At 37.5% G+C, this 17,710-nt stretch overlaps 1 pseudogene; it reads left to right on the top strand.

Moving 5' to 3' along the window:
• Positions 1-423: 423 nt before the first annotated feature.
• Positions 424-17,710, top strand: part of LOC118576668 — a 29,897-nt pseudogene continuing 12,610 nt past the window's right edge.

The raw sequence follows: 17,710 nt of genomic DNA on the forward strand, positions 1-17,710 counted from the left end.
TCTATGTTCCTGATGTGAAGCACAAGTGATGGAGGGATTTACTAATTCTACTGCCAACTGGACGATTTTGATGTTTCAGTGTGTCTTCTAATGCACATGACTGGAAAAGAAATAATGTTTATCAATCCTCAGATAATTGTCTGTGGGTTTTTATTCACTCCACTCTTCCTTCCTTTCTTCACTGAGCTTATTAATTTATTGGAACATCCTTTAATTTATACAATATAATACAAAGGACTTTCACTTTTCATCATCATCCTGTGATGCTTTGGGATGTTCTGTATGTTAAATGTTTTGCTCTGATTGGTTAATAAATAAAATACTGATTGGCCAGTAGCCAGGCAGGAAGTACAAGTGGGACAAGGAAAGAGGAGAATTCTGGGAAATGGAAGGCTGAGCAGAGAGACACTGCCAGCCACCGCCATGACAAACAAGATGTAAGGTACTGACAAGCTTCGTGGTAACTTATAGACTAATAGAAATGGGTTAATTTAAGATATAAGAACTAGATAACAAAAAGCCATACAGTTTGTAAGCAATACAAGTCTCTGTGTGTTTACTTGGTTGGGTCTGAGCAGCTGTGGGTCTGGCAGGTGAGAAAGATTTGTCCTGACCATGGGCCAAGCAGGACTGAGAAAAACTCCAGCTACAAATGACACCCAATGGCTCGAGTTTCCACCTTAAACCTGACAATTTTTAATAATCAATTCAAAACAGAGCTATAATCAGCATCCTAGTTGTCTCTCTCAAATTAGCAGCAGCCTGTATGTTTGAGGTACTCTATGGTGGGTTCATGGTGTGAGTGGGCTTGACTTATGCTATGTCACCCAGAGGTGTTACCAAGCTATGCACTGTTCTGTGTGTTGGATATAGTTTTTGCTAGGCAATAAAGAGAGAGAGAGAGAGAGAGAGAGAGAGAGAGAGAGAGAGAAAGGGGGTTTCTGGGATACAGGCTGCTTTGATAAAAGCATAGACCCAGTGTTTCTAAGAGTTGGCAGAAAACGTGCCACTGCCCTGTTGGCAAGCTGAGGTGGGAGGAGCCACCAGCCACATTGGCCATCTTGGTCTTACAAATGCTGCAGTTTAAAACAATAGATTCACAATAAGACAAATTCAGATGAAACAAGACTTTAAATACTTTACAATGTGTATAAAAATGTATTTAGGCTTGGAAGAGAGAGAAAAAGAAATATATACAGTTATATAAACAAATAGTTTTTAAAAATAAAGTTTTTAAAGAGACAGTAAACGTAGTATAAAAAATAAGCCATGTAAAGATGGATATTACACAGACAATATGGATTGTGTTGTCTTGGGGATTTTGAACTAAAAAGAGATATTTGATTGTAAAGGCAGTGGAGTTAAGCCAATCTGTATATTTTAATGCTACCATGACTTCAAAATTTGGATGTAATGATATGTTGCTTTGGAAAGGAGGCTCTGCTTTTGTTTCTAAAGAAGGAGGCTATGGATTTGTTCTAGATTAAGATACATCAGGTTTGACAAGCCAACACCCCCTGACAGGTTTTTGTTGACACCATGGCCCAGATGATCCAACATCCAGAATGGTTTCAAGGCAATTGGCTCAGACAATACACCCTCATGGACTACTCCATAATTCTAACATTTTCTTTATGTTCCCATAAGTTACAGCGCCCCCCTCTAGCAGGGAATAGTAAGAAAAGCTATGCCCAAATTCCCAAATATACTAAGCCAGCTTTGGAGAAGCAATTGGCTCACTCCTTCTCCAAACCCAGGCATATTGCTAAAAGAAAAAGTTAAGAGATTCTTGTGTCCAAAATCAGAAGAGCCCTCTGATGTGGGACAGAGAAAAACCAATATTTTTATGTGAAAGTTAAAACCTTCCTTTTTGAAAAACAAGGAAAGGGGAAGTGCAGTGGGTTGTTCAGTATGTTAAATGTTTTGCTTTGATTGATTAATAAAAAAAAAACACTGATTGGCCAGTAGCCAGGCAGGAAGTATAGGCAGGACAAGGAGAGAGGAGAATTCTGGGAAGTGGAAGGCTAAGAATAGAGACACTGCCAGCCACCACCATGACAAACAAGATGTAAGGTACTAGTAAGCCATAAGCCACGTGGTAACTTATAGACTAATAGAAATGGGTTAATTTAATATTTAAGAACTAGATAACAAGAAGCCTGCTGAAGCCATACAGTTGTAAGCAATGTAAGTCTCTGTATGTTTACTTGGTTGGGTCTGAGCAGCTGCAGGTCTGCCAAGTGAGAAAGATTTGTCTTGACCATGGGCCAAGCAGGACTGAGAAGAACTCCAGCTATACTGTGAACTAGGAAATAGAACGCTGTTCATCACAGCTTCATTTGGTTTATTAGGTGAAGCGTACATTTAGAGGCTATAAAATTATTATGCTTTATACAGAAATGAGAAAGATTTTCTACACATGTTCTCAGAACAGGGTAAGTAGTTGGTAAACCCACTGCACTAGATACAGGAACTTATCAGAACAACACATCTACCCAATTATTTACTGAGGATTAATTAGGACAGCAGAGGTGCAGTACCTCAAAGCATAGAATCTAAACAGGAAACTTCATGTCTCAGTCAGTTGGTCCATTTTGAAAAATTTTATAAGATCATTAATTTTTCCAAAGTGAGAAATAAATGGATTTTACTGGATGTGGACATTATATTAATATGTGTATATAGATTTGTCATAGAAGCAAAGAATCTCCAAGACACAGATACTAAGCAAGGTAGAATCCACTGACTTCATTTGGTTTGGAAAATCATAATATCTCAATCATTTTGCTAGGTTCCATCCATCATGGGATTTTTGCCCTTTCTCTACCCACTCACTTGGAATATCATCCTCTGCTGTAGACTGTTAACACAAATCTCAGTTGTTTTCATATGAAAAGTTTCTTGATTTATTCTTGTGACCAAATTACCCAAAGAGGAGTTCATCCCTGAGCTCTTACTGCCTGTTGTTTTAGCTGAAATCATGGTGCCTACAGGTACAGAAGAAAATCTATAAACATATTTTACAGCTTGTTTTTCTCCTGAATACAGGGCCTCAGATGCATAGCCGAAGGGAAGAAAGAGTTCCAGAATTCTCAGTGGCAGTGGAGGAGGTATAAGAAAGTGCTCAGAGTGTGACAGCTCTCTGGGTTACTGTGACAGCCTCACCCATCAGCAAAGTTAGAAGCGCATATGGTCACATACACTTGAGCTAAGCATAAACCTGCTGGACACTGTCGGATCTGAATCCATCAGACTTATGTCTGAACAGTCATGTGTGTTGGTGGGATGTTTCCTTTTGGTTATTATCATCAGGTTCTTCTATAATCACAGTCATGCATATGCTTATAGCCCCTCTGAGTGTTATTTCAGAATCAAAGAAGATTTTCACCATGAAGGAGATGTGACCATTGGTGTATTTCTCCCAGTTCATACTTACTACACAGGCAAAAAAGTTGCACATCCTTATCTTCCAAACATTTACACCGACTTTCACATACAGTAAGTGTTGTTGTTCATTTATGCTGTTTCAGAATTCATGTTACAAATGAATCAGGTGATATGTGTATTCAAACTCCTATGTTTCTTTTTTTTATCATGAAAAATCCTCTTCCAATCCAAAATTCCTTATTTAATTGTATTTTATTCTTCATTTATTTTCTATTCTCAAAGATGATAGAATAAGTTGCTTGTATATTTATTGATTTTTGTTTCCAAATATGACAATTGAAATATTGGATCTTCCGTGGCCATGCCTTTACAGCCACATGTTTCTCATGTTAGGTCTTCAGAAGGAATATGGCTTTATCATTTTACACGGCTCTTCAGGACAGTCTAGAAGTCTGTATGTACTCCTGTAAAAGGAGGTGATGCCACCAAAAGTTGTTACTATGGTGGGGTGTGATGGTAGAGTAACAAGTTTGCATCTGGTATATACCAATGATTTAGCACTAAGGGTGTCATACTTAGAAGTTAACAATAGTTTCTTGTTGTCAAAACAGCTATGTCTGTCTTCAAAGTTTTTTAGTTAAATTAATTATTTACTGATATTTTACTACCAGAAGCATTTTTCTCTTTACATGTGTTTCCATGCATTTCTAACAAGTTTTTAATCTCATTTTCATGGATGTGGTCATAAGACACAATGACAAGATTGTGGCCACTTAGGCTTGTTTCTTACTAAGTCAGAAATAAAGTTAAGTTTGTGGTAGGGAAATATATTTCTTATTACAAAAGAGTAGTATGCATGTCTTTCTCCTTTCCATTCCTCCCTCTAAATTTCCCATTGTACCATACCTTTCCTATTTTTTTCATACAAGTTGGGGAACAAGAAGTATATGTATTTTAAAGCTAAAATTATTTTGTAAGGCTTCTGATTACAGCCTTTATTACACTGTGAGAGTGCATATATGTTTTCAAAGAGGGAATATGTCTGCTCGCTAAGTTTCTTTGTCTCTTTTCATGCATAGAATTTTTACATGCCTAGAAATGATCATCTTAATTATCAAGATTACAAAATGTATTAGCTGTGGGCAACAATTTTGCGTCATTATATTGGTTTTTGTGTTGTCTAACTTGTTAAACAGATTTTACTTTAGGACTATTATAACTATTCAGATGATATGATATACAAACATAAAATTATTTATCAATTTCCAGATTAACGTGAGTTTTCTTTTGAGGAAACATGACTTAGTCTATTGAACAGCACATGATACAGACTTTACAAGGCATTCTTACCACAATTTTTGTGTGTGTCCATGCACTCTCATACCTCAGGTCTCACATGCAGGTGAGAGATCATCTGTGGAAGGGCAACTTAACCTTCCACCATGTGTGTGTTGACATCAAACTCATCCCATACTCAGTGCTAGGATGTTGCCCTAGGTGAGTGATATGTTTTTCCACATGACAATTCCTATTGTATATGGTGCCGTTTATCCTTCCAAGTTAAAATTGTTACTGTCTCTATAAATGTATGAGATGAAGAAGATGTTCATGCCACTGACTTTAAATTATTGTTGACTAGATATGTCAAATTATATTACTCCAAATCTCCAAACATTATTTATGTTAATAATGTGACAAAAATCCATGTATCATATGAATATTATCTTTTACAATTTGGATGTTAGATTTTCTCCTCTATTATAAATATATTCCCTTTTGTGTGCAGTTTCACACATCAAAATCAAAAAGCATTTACTTGCAGCTTACTGCAAAATACTTTGCAATGGGATGCTTGTTTTAAAATTTTTAATTACTTCATTTATTTTTGAAATTATAATGTAATCGGAGCATTTCTCTTTTCCTTCCTTTTCCAAACTGTCACATAACTCTTCTTCCTCCCTTCCAAACTTATGGACTGTTTAAAAAATTGTTAGTACACAAACATATGTGTGTACATATATATATACATGTTCCTAACTATAAGCAGATCAGTCTACATAAATGTACTCCTATGTATAGTTTTGAGGATGACCATCTGCTATTGGATATTTGATGGTTTTGCTTTTCCCTGTAGGAGACTATTTCTCTGACTTTTGACATTCCTTAGTTGCCTCTAGTTCTTTGTCTAGAAATATGACCCTATGATCTTTCTCCCAGCCACTTTTGTGTATCTATTATTGTCTTCTTAATTCATATCATGTTTAGGCAGTCATGTTCATGAAACTTTCAGGATATGACTTTAATTATAAAATGTAAAAATTTTCAAAGAAACAACCTAACTTTTAATGACCAAGTTTATCAACATTGCTTTTTAATAATAGCAATAAATGCTTTTATTATCTTTTTCAAGACGAATAGTTAAGAGTAACACCACATACACATAAATATATATACATTATATTTTTGGAGAATTGAAAAAAAGCAATAAAGACATATAACTATCAATTTTCTGGAGCATAACTCAGATAGGAAAGTCAGCTTTCACGTTTCCCCCAATCTGTCTTCCTTTCATGTATTAGCAGTGAAAATATCTTGATACCTATCTATATCATGTTTCTGAGCTCTTCCCTCCATTGCTGTCTGTGGCCTCATAATTGAGCTCTTCTTTCCATTAATTGAAGCTCTGTGGCCTTCTCTCTTCATGTGGGCAGAGTGATCTTTGAATGCTCTCTACACCCTTGTATGAAGGTCTATGTGGACTGCATTAATTCATTAGAAAACCCTTCTTTGGTGTCCGTTCTGTTGTAGCCATTGTGCTTTGTTTATCCTCACTTTGTACTTTTCTTTAGCATGGAGAACTTATTTGCTAACTCCCCTATTCTCAGGGTGTTTCACAAAGAATGTGTAATCTGCCATGGAATTTTACAACACAGCAAGAAACACACATACAGCTAATCAGATACACACCAGACCACCTGGTGTAAGAATGTTTTTTGGGATCTCACAGAAGTGAGTACTGATGGCTGTCATTGTTAGCACTATGGGAATTCTTTTAATATTTATCTCAATGTGTCACTTGCAGAAATATAGGTGTTTATCTGTCACTGTATTTACATTAAGTAATAATTCAGACCATTTTAGACTGGTTTGGGTATATTGTATATTGATATTAAAAAATATTAAATTATCCGATGTCAATCTCATATTTAATGTAAATGAATAAATAAATAATGACATCTCTGATTTCCAGTTGAAATTATGCATTGCAGGGACAGTAATTCCTACAACACATTCCCAGGTTTCTAAACCTTTCAATATTTCTGTCCATCTTCTACAGCTATCATCCAGTGACAATACTGTACATCATAGGTTACGAAAATACATTTAGAAAGAGTCAGAATCTTGTATTTTTATTTCTCACCATTTTTGCCAATTTCTTACATTTTTCACATTAGTCAGAATTTTTAGAATTTAATGTTTGAAATATATTAAAATCCAAAATCTATTTTAACTAGTATATAGGGGATAGGATTAAACTTTCTTGTGCACAATTATAATGAATAATAAGATCACAACATTTATGTACTTGAGTATGTCATAACTTTACTTGGTTTTGAACACAGCATTTCAGAAAATCTTACTTTCATTTTTTCTTTCTACTTCTTTCTTTTGGGTTCTGGACAGATCCTAACTATGCTTCTGTGATATCTTGGGCTCCCTTTCTCTTTCTCTGAAGCCACTTACACTGCAATGTGGCTTCTCCATCTCTATCTAATCTCTATGTTTGCTGAACGCAAGTACTTAAGGATGGCTATCTTTCTTCCATCTCCCATTGTCCTCTTCCAGGAAACTAATATGATGTACTCCAGACCTATCTTGGTGCTTTTTCATTTTAAAAAATCTAATAATAAAGCATTCAAGCTGCAAAAAAAACCTACATTTTATTATCATATGTGACCTTGAGATAACTTTTGATGTACTATATATAGAAAAAAGAGAGTACTAACATATACTGATCAGATTTTGTGAATAAAGTTTTCATCCCCTTATCATTGCTTAGGGGTTGGAGACTTTGAACACCTTTGCTTTCTTTTCATGGTAAATATAACAGGGATTATTAATATAATGTGCTCATAGGACTCATACATGTAAGAAATTCTCAAAATGCATGTATTATATGTGTATGTAGTGTGGTGTGTGTGTGTATGTGTGTGTGTGTGTGTGTGTGTGTGTGTATTTATACACACACATTCAAATCTTTCTGTTAGGAAAGAAAACTTGGTTTGCATTATTTTTCTTGGTTTCTACTTTGAAGAATTTTGTGCCCATTTCCCTTCCAGTACATGCCGTTCTTTATTTATCATTTTGGTTTGTCTGGCTGCTTTCTTGTTGGTTTTTAAATGCTTTCATGAATTAATTGAGAACTTAAGTACAGTGTGTTTTGATTACATTCACTACTCCCCTAAGTCCTTGCAAATGTGCTCCTTTATGTTAACCCTCCTGTTCACCCAATTTGATATTTCTTCTTTTTCCCCCAAAGAGTCGTGTCTATGTTGTTGTATTACTCATAAAACTGGAGCCTTCTCTGGACTGTGGTAAACATACTGAAGTTCAAAGCTTTGATAATAACTGACTATCACAAAACCTAAAAAGTAAAAAATCCCCATGGCTAGAGGTGTGATTTCACACAAAACTCTCTTCTCTATTCTTGTAGGGGTTTTTATATTTTTGTTTTTTTGATTTTTTCTTTTTTTTAAGCATGACCTTTTGTAGCTCTTGTGCCACTGATACTACTCATTTGTGTATACAATTAAGCTGTTCTTTCTTGAAAACAATTTTCTTTTAAATATCTACAACCTCTGGAAGATCACTGAGATTTCTGTGCCTAAGAATAATGTGTGTTCCTCATCTGAAGCTTTGCATTACCCAGTGCCCCATTCTCTCCAAAATGATCAGTTGAAGGTCTCTGTTTATTTACACCTACCAGGAGAGGGTTCTGTGACAAAAATGGATCAATGTTCTCATCTATGGTTTAACAAATAAAATATTAGGAATCATGCTCATTCTATGTCCATTTAGCAGAATAATATTATTGTATTCTCTCCTTGGGCTTATGGTCTCTTTTGTGTTCCAAATGACCATGCTATGAATGAATTTCTTCTCATGGAATATGCGTTTGATCCAAACAGAATATTATATGAATATTCATGTAACATTTCTTTTGCTATTGCATCAGAGGACATGTCTTACTAGGTCTGTTATTTTTGAATCTTGCAGGGCTCATAACTGGATGACATCAACTAATTTTAATTCCTGATTTCATATATACAATTTAGTGTTTAGAGTATTCACCAGAGACGAATTTTGGAACATGATTTAAGCTAAGAGAGAGCCTTTCTTAGCCAGCCTGCTACTATATTGGGTTATCAGTATCCCAGGGTAGCATGGAGTCTTTCTCAGGATGAGCTTCTAAGTACAGAAAACATGTTCTGTGTTAAAATACACCAGGTAACAAGAACAGTTATCTAGAATTGGAACTACAGAAGCAAAAATCAAGTTTAATACATTTAGAGTTTTTCTGAAAAGTATGTGTGTTGTTTTCATTTTCATCAGATGGTGCTGTCCATTTGCTGAGCCTTACAAGCTGACTGGCACTTCCACCATCCAATAGGTTGTGTTAAGCTCTGGAGGCCTACTAAGGATTGAGGCACTGCTACATTCACCATTGTTCTCAGGGAATGAGCCAAATCATGACTATTTTAGTTTATGATCCAATCATAATGAGAGTTAGATGCCCACCCAGTGCTGTTAGCAGGGTAGTTTGCCAGGGGGAGCAAACAATTTCACAACCATGTCAAGAATTTCTCTAATTGCTCCTGATCAGTTAGTTAGTAAAGAGAAACTGGGTTTCTCCCAAACCCATACATACTTTCCTATATTTCAAGAGAACTCTAAGGCTCTCCAATTTTGTAGGAACATTTCTTCAAAGAAATCTGTTGTTTTTAATGCAGAAACAGGAATTTTCAATATCTCTAACTTCTGATCAACAAATCTAGTTAGTTTGGAAACAATAAGAAGAGCCATTGAGTCAAACCATTAGTATATATCTACCAAGTAGTCCCAGAGGCCCAGAAATATTTTATAATATATATATATATTATAAAAATCATCACATTAGGCTAAATATCAGCTATCCAAATAAGGAAGAGTGTGTACATTAAAAATTTGGGATATTAGATTTCTTTGTCCCTTGTAAGTCTCCTAATGCTAATTAAGACTACACCAAGTCACTATAAGTATGTCAGTCAATGGGCAGACAGTCTGTTTAATTCATATCTCTATGTAGTATGAGGGCATGGCCTTAGCATAACCAGCAATTCCGGCTGATTTTGGATGGGAATGATATAACTCTATCACTAAGGTCCCACCTGCAGAATAAAGTCTGATTTCTTAGGTTATTCCTATTTCTCAAAGAAACAAATCTTTTTGAATCATTCTTTTTAGGACTCTCCAGTTTTTTGATGCTGGCAACTAGGGTACAAAGCCATGGGGAATGAATGGAATCGTAAACTCTGTATTACAATCTAAAAAGATAAACTCAATGAGAATTTGAGTGCAAGAACCTGAGGACCAATGAAACCTCATTATTAAAGGGCCATACTTCACAGACACTCCATTTGAGAATATCATCTGTGGCTTCCACTTTCTTTATCTGATTGTGGTGGGTCTGTGATGTAAGAGCACCTACATTCTCAATCAGAGGAGTAGAGAGAATCACCTTGTAGGGTCCTTAACAGATTAGCTCCAGTGTCCCTTTGGCTACTGACTTGACACAGAGGATATCACTCTCCTTAATTAAGATGAAATTGGTGGTGGACTCAGAAGATGACTGGGTATCTGAGATAATTAATTGAATGGCCTGTGTGGAGAACTGGAAGGCCTTTAGTGAACTGCAGTGGGTAGCCATCTCAGCCTTGGCCTGGAAGTTCCAACCCCCATTGAGGCTTTGGTAATGGTTATGCCCACAAAGCAGGGCTGAAAGAGGAAGCTGAAGACCCAGGATTGAGAGGAGAGGCTTCTCTTGGGTCCAGGACCCTGGGCACTGGAGGTATACTGAGCAGAGTTCTCCAGAGAACACCGCCAGACTGAGCCATACCTTTCCCAGACCCTGCAACCTATCCCTTCATTTGTAAGTTACCCCACAAAATAAACCTTCCTTTTAACTACATGGAGTGGCCTTAATAATTTCACCAATATCTGGCACCCAACAAGGGTCTTGAACCCACAACCCTGAGATTAAGAGTCTCATGCTCTACCGACTGAGCATGTTGGCAAGAATTTCCACCTAAAACCTGAGAAAAAAAAGATTCTAAAACTGAGCTAAAAACAGCTTCCTATTTGTCTCTCTCAAGTTAGCGGCAGTCTGCTGTTTGAGCTACTATGGTGGGTTCCTGGCGTGTGCATCTGACCTGCAATGTGGCAGGAATGAGGAATCTAAATGTGGCACTTTAATGCAGGGTGGATTTAGCCTTTGCTAGTTAAAAAAAAGAAAGAAAGAAAAAAGTTTCTGGGCTATGCACTGCTTTGATAGAACTGCTTCTGGTAGTTGATGGTACACATGACACCAGACCCAGATCTGGTGGTAAACTATACCACCGCCATGTTGGGAAGCTGAGGTTGATGGAGCCAGCTGCCACAGCAGCGTTTCAGTCTTACAAAGATGGATATTACACAGAGAATCTGGTTTATGTTGTGTTTGGGATTTTTAACTACAGAAAAAGATATGATTGTAAAAGATGTTGAGTTAAAAAAAACATGTAAATTTTAAAGGTACCTTGACTTAAAAATTTGGATATAAAGATATGTTGCTTTGGAAAAGAGTCTCTGCTTTTGTTTCCACAGAAAGCCAGAGGCTATGGATTTGTTCCAGATTAAGATCGAAGACTGCCTGAAGGGTCTCTGATAACACCATGGCCCAGATCATCCAACATCCAGAATAGTTTCAAGGCAACTGGCTCAGAGGTTCATCCTCAAAGACTACTCCATAATCCTAAAATTTTCTTTGTGTCCCCATAAGATACAGTGCCCCCCTCCAGCAGGAAGTAGTAAGAGAAGCTATGCCCACATTCCCAAAATTATCAAGCTGGCTTTGGAGATGGAATTGGCTCACTTCTTCTCTAAACCCAGACATATTGCTAAAAGAAAAGGTTAAGAGATTCTTGTGTCCCAAATCAGAAGATTCCTCTGGTGTGGGACAGAGAAAATCCAATATTTTTATTTAAAGCAGGTTGATTATAAATGTGATCTCTTTCTAAAGAAGAAAAGGAGATATGATATAGATATAATAGGAGGAAAGGGTAGATTAAGGAAATGACTTCTAAAGAGCAAAAACTTGTTTAAAATGTTTTACATTGGTATAGATTTTAGTCTATTGATACAAACTTAAAATTAATTTTGTTATACTGTGTATATTTCTACTCTTGTTTAAGGTATTACGTTTCTACAGCTCACTTAAAATTGGAATGGATAATTAAAAATAGATTAATAATTAGTCATCTATGATAATCATACTAGTAGCCATGTTAGTGAGGTCTTCTAGGTATACACAGAGATATTTCAAATAGATAGGTAATCCTCAAATACTTCAAAGACCTACAAAATATGGCATTTTAAATATTTTTAAAATTTAGACTTTCTGGACAGTGAGACATGTCTGGTCCTGGCAGCACCGATTTACTTCAGAGAGGAGGATGGGCATTAAAGACACTTCATATGGAGTTTATCTTCACCTTGGCAAAAATAGCCATTTAGGCAAGAAACTGTTCTTGCCTGGACTGCTTGATCATCTGGACATGCAGGACCCATAGGAAGGTGACCACTGAACTTTCCTTGACAGAATGGTCCTTCAGGTTCCTGCTTCACAGAGGAAACTGCCAGACAGTCTACAGGACACTGAGAGAAGTGACTGAGAGACTATACCCTGTGGGCTGAAGACAAATGCCCCAACTTTACAAAGGAACATTAGGTGACTGTCCAGGCTGCCAGCTGTCTCTGTCTATCTTACAAGACTCCTGAAAGTTGCTTGCATCCTTCTCCCATTTCTCAGGTAATATTATATCCTTCTGAGGTCTTTGATGTGGTTGAAGACTAGATAGTTATAATTTCCTCAGTTATGATAAAAGATAAGTTAGATATAAAACCTTAACTCACAAATATAAGATAGATAGGATATCTTCTTTAATATTGTAACTGTAATTCTTGCTTGATAATTGTTTTGTTATCTAAAGTTTTATTATATAAAAGTTAAAACCTTGCTTTTTGAAAAAAAGAAAAGGGGAAGTGCTGTGGGATGTTCTGTATGTCAAATGTGTTGCTCTGATTGGTTAAAATAAATAAAGTGCTGATTGGCTGGTAGCCAGGCAGGAATGAAAGGGTAGGCAGGACAAGAAGGAGGAGAATTGTGGGAAGCAGAAGGCTGGAGTAGATGCTGACAGCCACCACCATGACAAGGAAGATGTAAGGTAATGGTAAGCCACAAGCCACGTGGCAAATTATAGATTAATAGAAATGGGTTAATTTAAGATAGAAATAGATAACAAGAAGCCTGCCATGGTCATACAGTTTGTAAGTAATGTAAGTTTCTGTGTGTTTACTTGGTTGGGTCTGAGCGTCTATGGGACTGGCAGGTGAGAGACATTTGTCCTGACTGTGAGCCAGGCAGGAACACTATAACTATGGTGACTTGATAAGGGAATGATTAGTTTTGTCAAATGCTTGTCAAATGCCTGGGAAGCATGTGGGGAATTCTTCCAAATATAATCCAATGAGTAGTTAATCCCTCCCTAAATGGGGAACAGTAAACTGAGACACAGTAAAGGAGGAAGCCTATCCATCTTTTTCTGGACTGTAATGAATATTTTGTTGGAGTTTCATTTGATGTCCTGTTCATTCTTTCTGCCAGCTCAGTACTCTGAGGCCCAGATACACAGTGAAGTTTCTGCTCTATGTCTAAAGCCATAGCTATTAATTAAGTGGGTTTGGGTTATGAAAATAGGGATGTTGTCAAACCATATTGATAGAAGGAAGCCAAATTGGAGCACCCATTTATGACTGAGCTATTTAGCTACTATTTGAACACTTTTAGTCTATGTGGGGAACTCTTCTAACCACTCAAAAATGGTATCTATAAGAAAGTTGCAAGTATTTTTCCCTCACCCAACAAGCCAGATCTTGGTTGAAGTCAGTTTTTCCAATGATCAACAGGGTGTTGGTCTTCCATTTGGATACCTTCCTGGGTAAGGACTCTCTGTTTCTATTTATTTTAACACAATCCTGGTATATGGCTGAGATAGCCATGCTAGTGTGTCGAGTATAGCTATAACATACCTTGGTCTGAACAACTCAGAAAGTTTTGTGGTGCCCAGGGCAATAGTCTGGTGAAGGTTTGTAACCAGAATCCAGACAGTTATTTCTGAGAGAATGAACTTTTCCTCTGGTACCTTCCATCAACACACAGGCGATGGAAATATGTTTTTCTGTATACTGCAAATATTTGTTGTTCTGATTGGTTGATAAAAAAATCCATTTTTCTTATGACAAAGCAGCTTAGAGGCAGTGGAAAATTCAAAAAGAGAGGCAGGAAGAAGGTAGGGAGAGCCAGTGAGCAACTCAAGGAGCAAAATTTAATGGGATGCAGGTAAAGCCTCAGAATATGTGGTTATACATAGGTTAATAATTATTGGCTAATTTAAGATATAAGAGCTAGCTAGCAAAAACCTTGAGCCATGGCCATGTAGTTATAATTAATATAAGCCTCTGTGTGTTTACATGGGGGATGCAAGTATGAGAGATTTATCCCAACTGCCATCAGGCCAGGACATAGGAAATATCCTGACTACATATAGTTTTGTACTGACCATTTCCTTTACCCTGCAAAATCAGGTAGCACTGGTTTGTGGTATGTGTCATCAAAACATCAATAATTTTTAGTGTCATCTGTCATACAGTGAGTTAAACTGTGTGCCCATGGAAGACAGAAATTTTTAGGGGAAGCCACATAGCCCCTAGGAGGGCCAAGATTCTTAATGTCCTTTTCTCCAGCAGTGAGAAGCCATCTTTCTCTATAGATCACACAGTAAAATCATATCAACTGAAGGTCCATGTATATAGTAGTGGAGTTTCCTTTTCCCCAAATGAGATACTGGGCTAGATCACTCAGTTCCTCTACCTGGGATGAGGTTCCTGGTTTAGGCACAAATAATTTTATTAAAAGTAAGTATTGCATCTCCCAAGTTCCTAGTTTCATCTTTCATCTGGTGACAGACTTATATGAGGACATGTAGGTCATCATCATGCAAGAGGGATAGCTGTATTGATGATAAACTGAACCCAAGAAGGAACCATGAGTGGGGTCTTTTACTGGTTCAGTCATTAAACAGTTGATGATTTTCTTACCTCAGTAGAGGACCTCATTTTTCCTAGATACTATGAGTATCCGATCATAACACATTTAACTCGATTTCAATCTTTTATTGAGATAGCAGAACTCTCCATACATATTTGACACATAGGCCATCCTATGGCTACAAGGTCCAATCATTTTGACTGATGTATCACAGTGAATTTCCATGGTCCCAACATTTGGGTAAAACCCCTTTGTCTTTGTTTGTTTGTTTGTTTGTTTACAAACTGTATGGCCATGGCAGGCTTCTTGTTATCTACTTCTTCTATCTTAAATTAACTCATTTCTATAAATCTGTACTTTGAAACGTGACTCATGGCTTACAATTACCTTACATCCTTCTTGCCATGGCAGCAGTGGCTGGTGGTGTCTCTCTCCTCAGCCATCCTGTTCCCAGCCTTCTCCTCTTCCTTGTCCTGCCTACCCTATCATTCCTGCTGGGCTACAGGCCAATTAGCACTTTATTTTTATAATTTTTTAATTATTATTATATTTGTGTTTTAATTTTACATATCAGCCATGGGTTCCCCTGTCGTACCCCCTCCCGCACCCACCCCCACCTTTCCTCCATCCCCTCCCACCCATTCCCATCTAATCCAGGGCCAAGACTCCCCTGGGGATTCATTTAAACCTGGTGGATTCAGTACAGGAAGGTCCAGTCCCCTCCTTCCAGGCTGAGTAAAGTGTCCCTGTGTAAGCCCAAGGTTCCAAACAGCCAGCTCATGCACTAAGGACAAGTCCCGGTCCCACAGCCTGGATGCCTCCCAAACAGTTCAAGCTATTCAATTGTCTCACTTATCCAGAGGGTCTGATCCAGCTGGGGGCTCCACAGCATTTGGTTCAAAATTCATATTCTTCTATTCATTTGGCTATTCGTCCCTGCGCTTTTACCAATCTTGGACTCAACAATTCACACACTTACAGTCCCTCCTCTTTCTTGACAAATGGAAACCTGGAGCTCCACCTGGGCCTGGCTGAGGATCTGTGCATCCACTTCCATCAGTTATTGGATGAGAGTTCCAGCTCAACAGTTAAGGTGTGTGACCATCTGATCACCAGACTAGGTCAGATCAAGCTTTCTCTCAACCATTGCCAGCAGTCTACAGAGGATGTATAATTGTGGATTTCTGGGGACCTCTCCAACACTCTGCCTACTCCTCTTCTCATGTGGTCTTCATTTATCATGCTCTGTTATTCCTTGTTCTTCCTTTCTGTTCGTAATCCAGTCATCTTTGTTTTACATCTAGTATCCTCCTATGAGTGAGTACATACCATGTTTGTCCTTCTGAGTCTGGGTTAGCTCACTCAGAATGATGTTTTATAGATCCCTCCATTTGCCTGCAAACCTCATGATGTCATTGTTTTCCTCTGCTCAATAGTACTCCATTGTGTGTATGTACCATATTTTCCTTATCCATTCTTCAGTTGAAGGGCATCTAGGTTGTTTCCAGGTTCAGGCTATTACAAACAATGCTGATATGAACATAGCTGAGCAAATGCCCTTGTGGTATGATTGAGCATTCCTTGGGTATATGCCCAAGAGTGTTACAGCTGGGTTGTGGGGGAGAGGGATTCCCAATTTTCCAAGGAAGCGCCATATTGATTTCCAAAGTGGCTGGACAAGCTTACATTCCCACTAACAGTGGAGGAGAGTTCCCCTTGCTCCACATCCTCTCCAGCATAAGCACTATTCTGTGTTTTTTTATCTTAGCCACTCTGACAGGTATAAGGTGGTATCTCAGAGTCATTTTGATTTGCATTTCCTGGATAATTAGGGATGTTGAGCAATTCCTTAAATGTCTTTCAGCCATTTGAAATTCCTCTGTTGAGAATTCTCTGTTTAGTTCTATATCCCATTTCTTAATTGGACTGTTGGGCATTTTGTTATCTAATTTCTTGTGTTCTTTATGTATTCTGGATATCAGCCCTCTGTCAGATGTGGGGTTGGTGAAGACCTTTTCCCATTCTGTAGGCTGTTACTTTGTCTTGTTGACCATGTCCTTTGCTCTACAAAAGCTTCTCAGTTTCATCAGGTCCCACTGATTGATTTATTCTCTCAGGTTCTGTGCTACTGGTGTAATATTTAGAAAGTGACCTCTGATGCCAATGTGTTCAAGAGTACTTCCTACTTTCCCTTCTATCAGGTTCAGACTAACTGGATTTATGTTAAGGTCTTTGATCCACTTGGTCTGAAGTTTTGTGCATGGTGACAGATATGGATCTATTTGCAGCCATCTACACACTGACATCCAGTAATGGCAGCAACATTTGTTGAAGATGCTTTCTTTTTTTCATCGTACATTTTTGGATTCTTGTCAAAAATTATATGTTCATAGGTGTGTGAGTTAATGTCAGGGTCTTCAATTCGATTAAATTGGTCCACAATTTGATTTTTATACCAGTACCAAGCTGTTTTTATTGTGGTAGCTCTATATAGTAAAGCTTGAGGTTGGGGATCGCCATGCCTCCAGAGGTTGTTTTATTGTACAGGATACTTTTGGCTATCACAGATATTTTGTTTTTCCATATGAAGTTGAGTATTATTCTTTCCAGATCTGTGAAGAATTGTGTTGGTAATTTGATGGGAATTGCGTTAAATTTATAGATTGCTTTTGGTAAGATCACCATTTTTACTATGTTAATCCTGCCTATCCATGAGCTTGGGAAATCTTTCCATTTTCTGATATCTTCTTCAATTTCTTTTTCCAGGGACTTAAAGTACTTGTCATATAGGTCCTTCACATGCTCAGTTAGAGTAACCCCAAGGTATTTTATATTATTTGTGGCTATTGTAAAGAGTGATGTATCTCTGATTTCCTTCTCAGCCTGTTTGTCTATAGTATATAGGAGGGCTACTGATTT

The sequence above is a fragment of the Onychomys torridus genome, unplaced genomic scaffold, assembly GCF_903995425.1.
Source record: "Onychomys torridus unplaced genomic scaffold, mOncTor1.1, whole genome shotgun sequence".
In the NCBI taxonomy this organism is placed as follows: domain Eukaryota; kingdom Metazoa; phylum Chordata; class Mammalia; order Rodentia; family Cricetidae; genus Onychomys; species Onychomys torridus.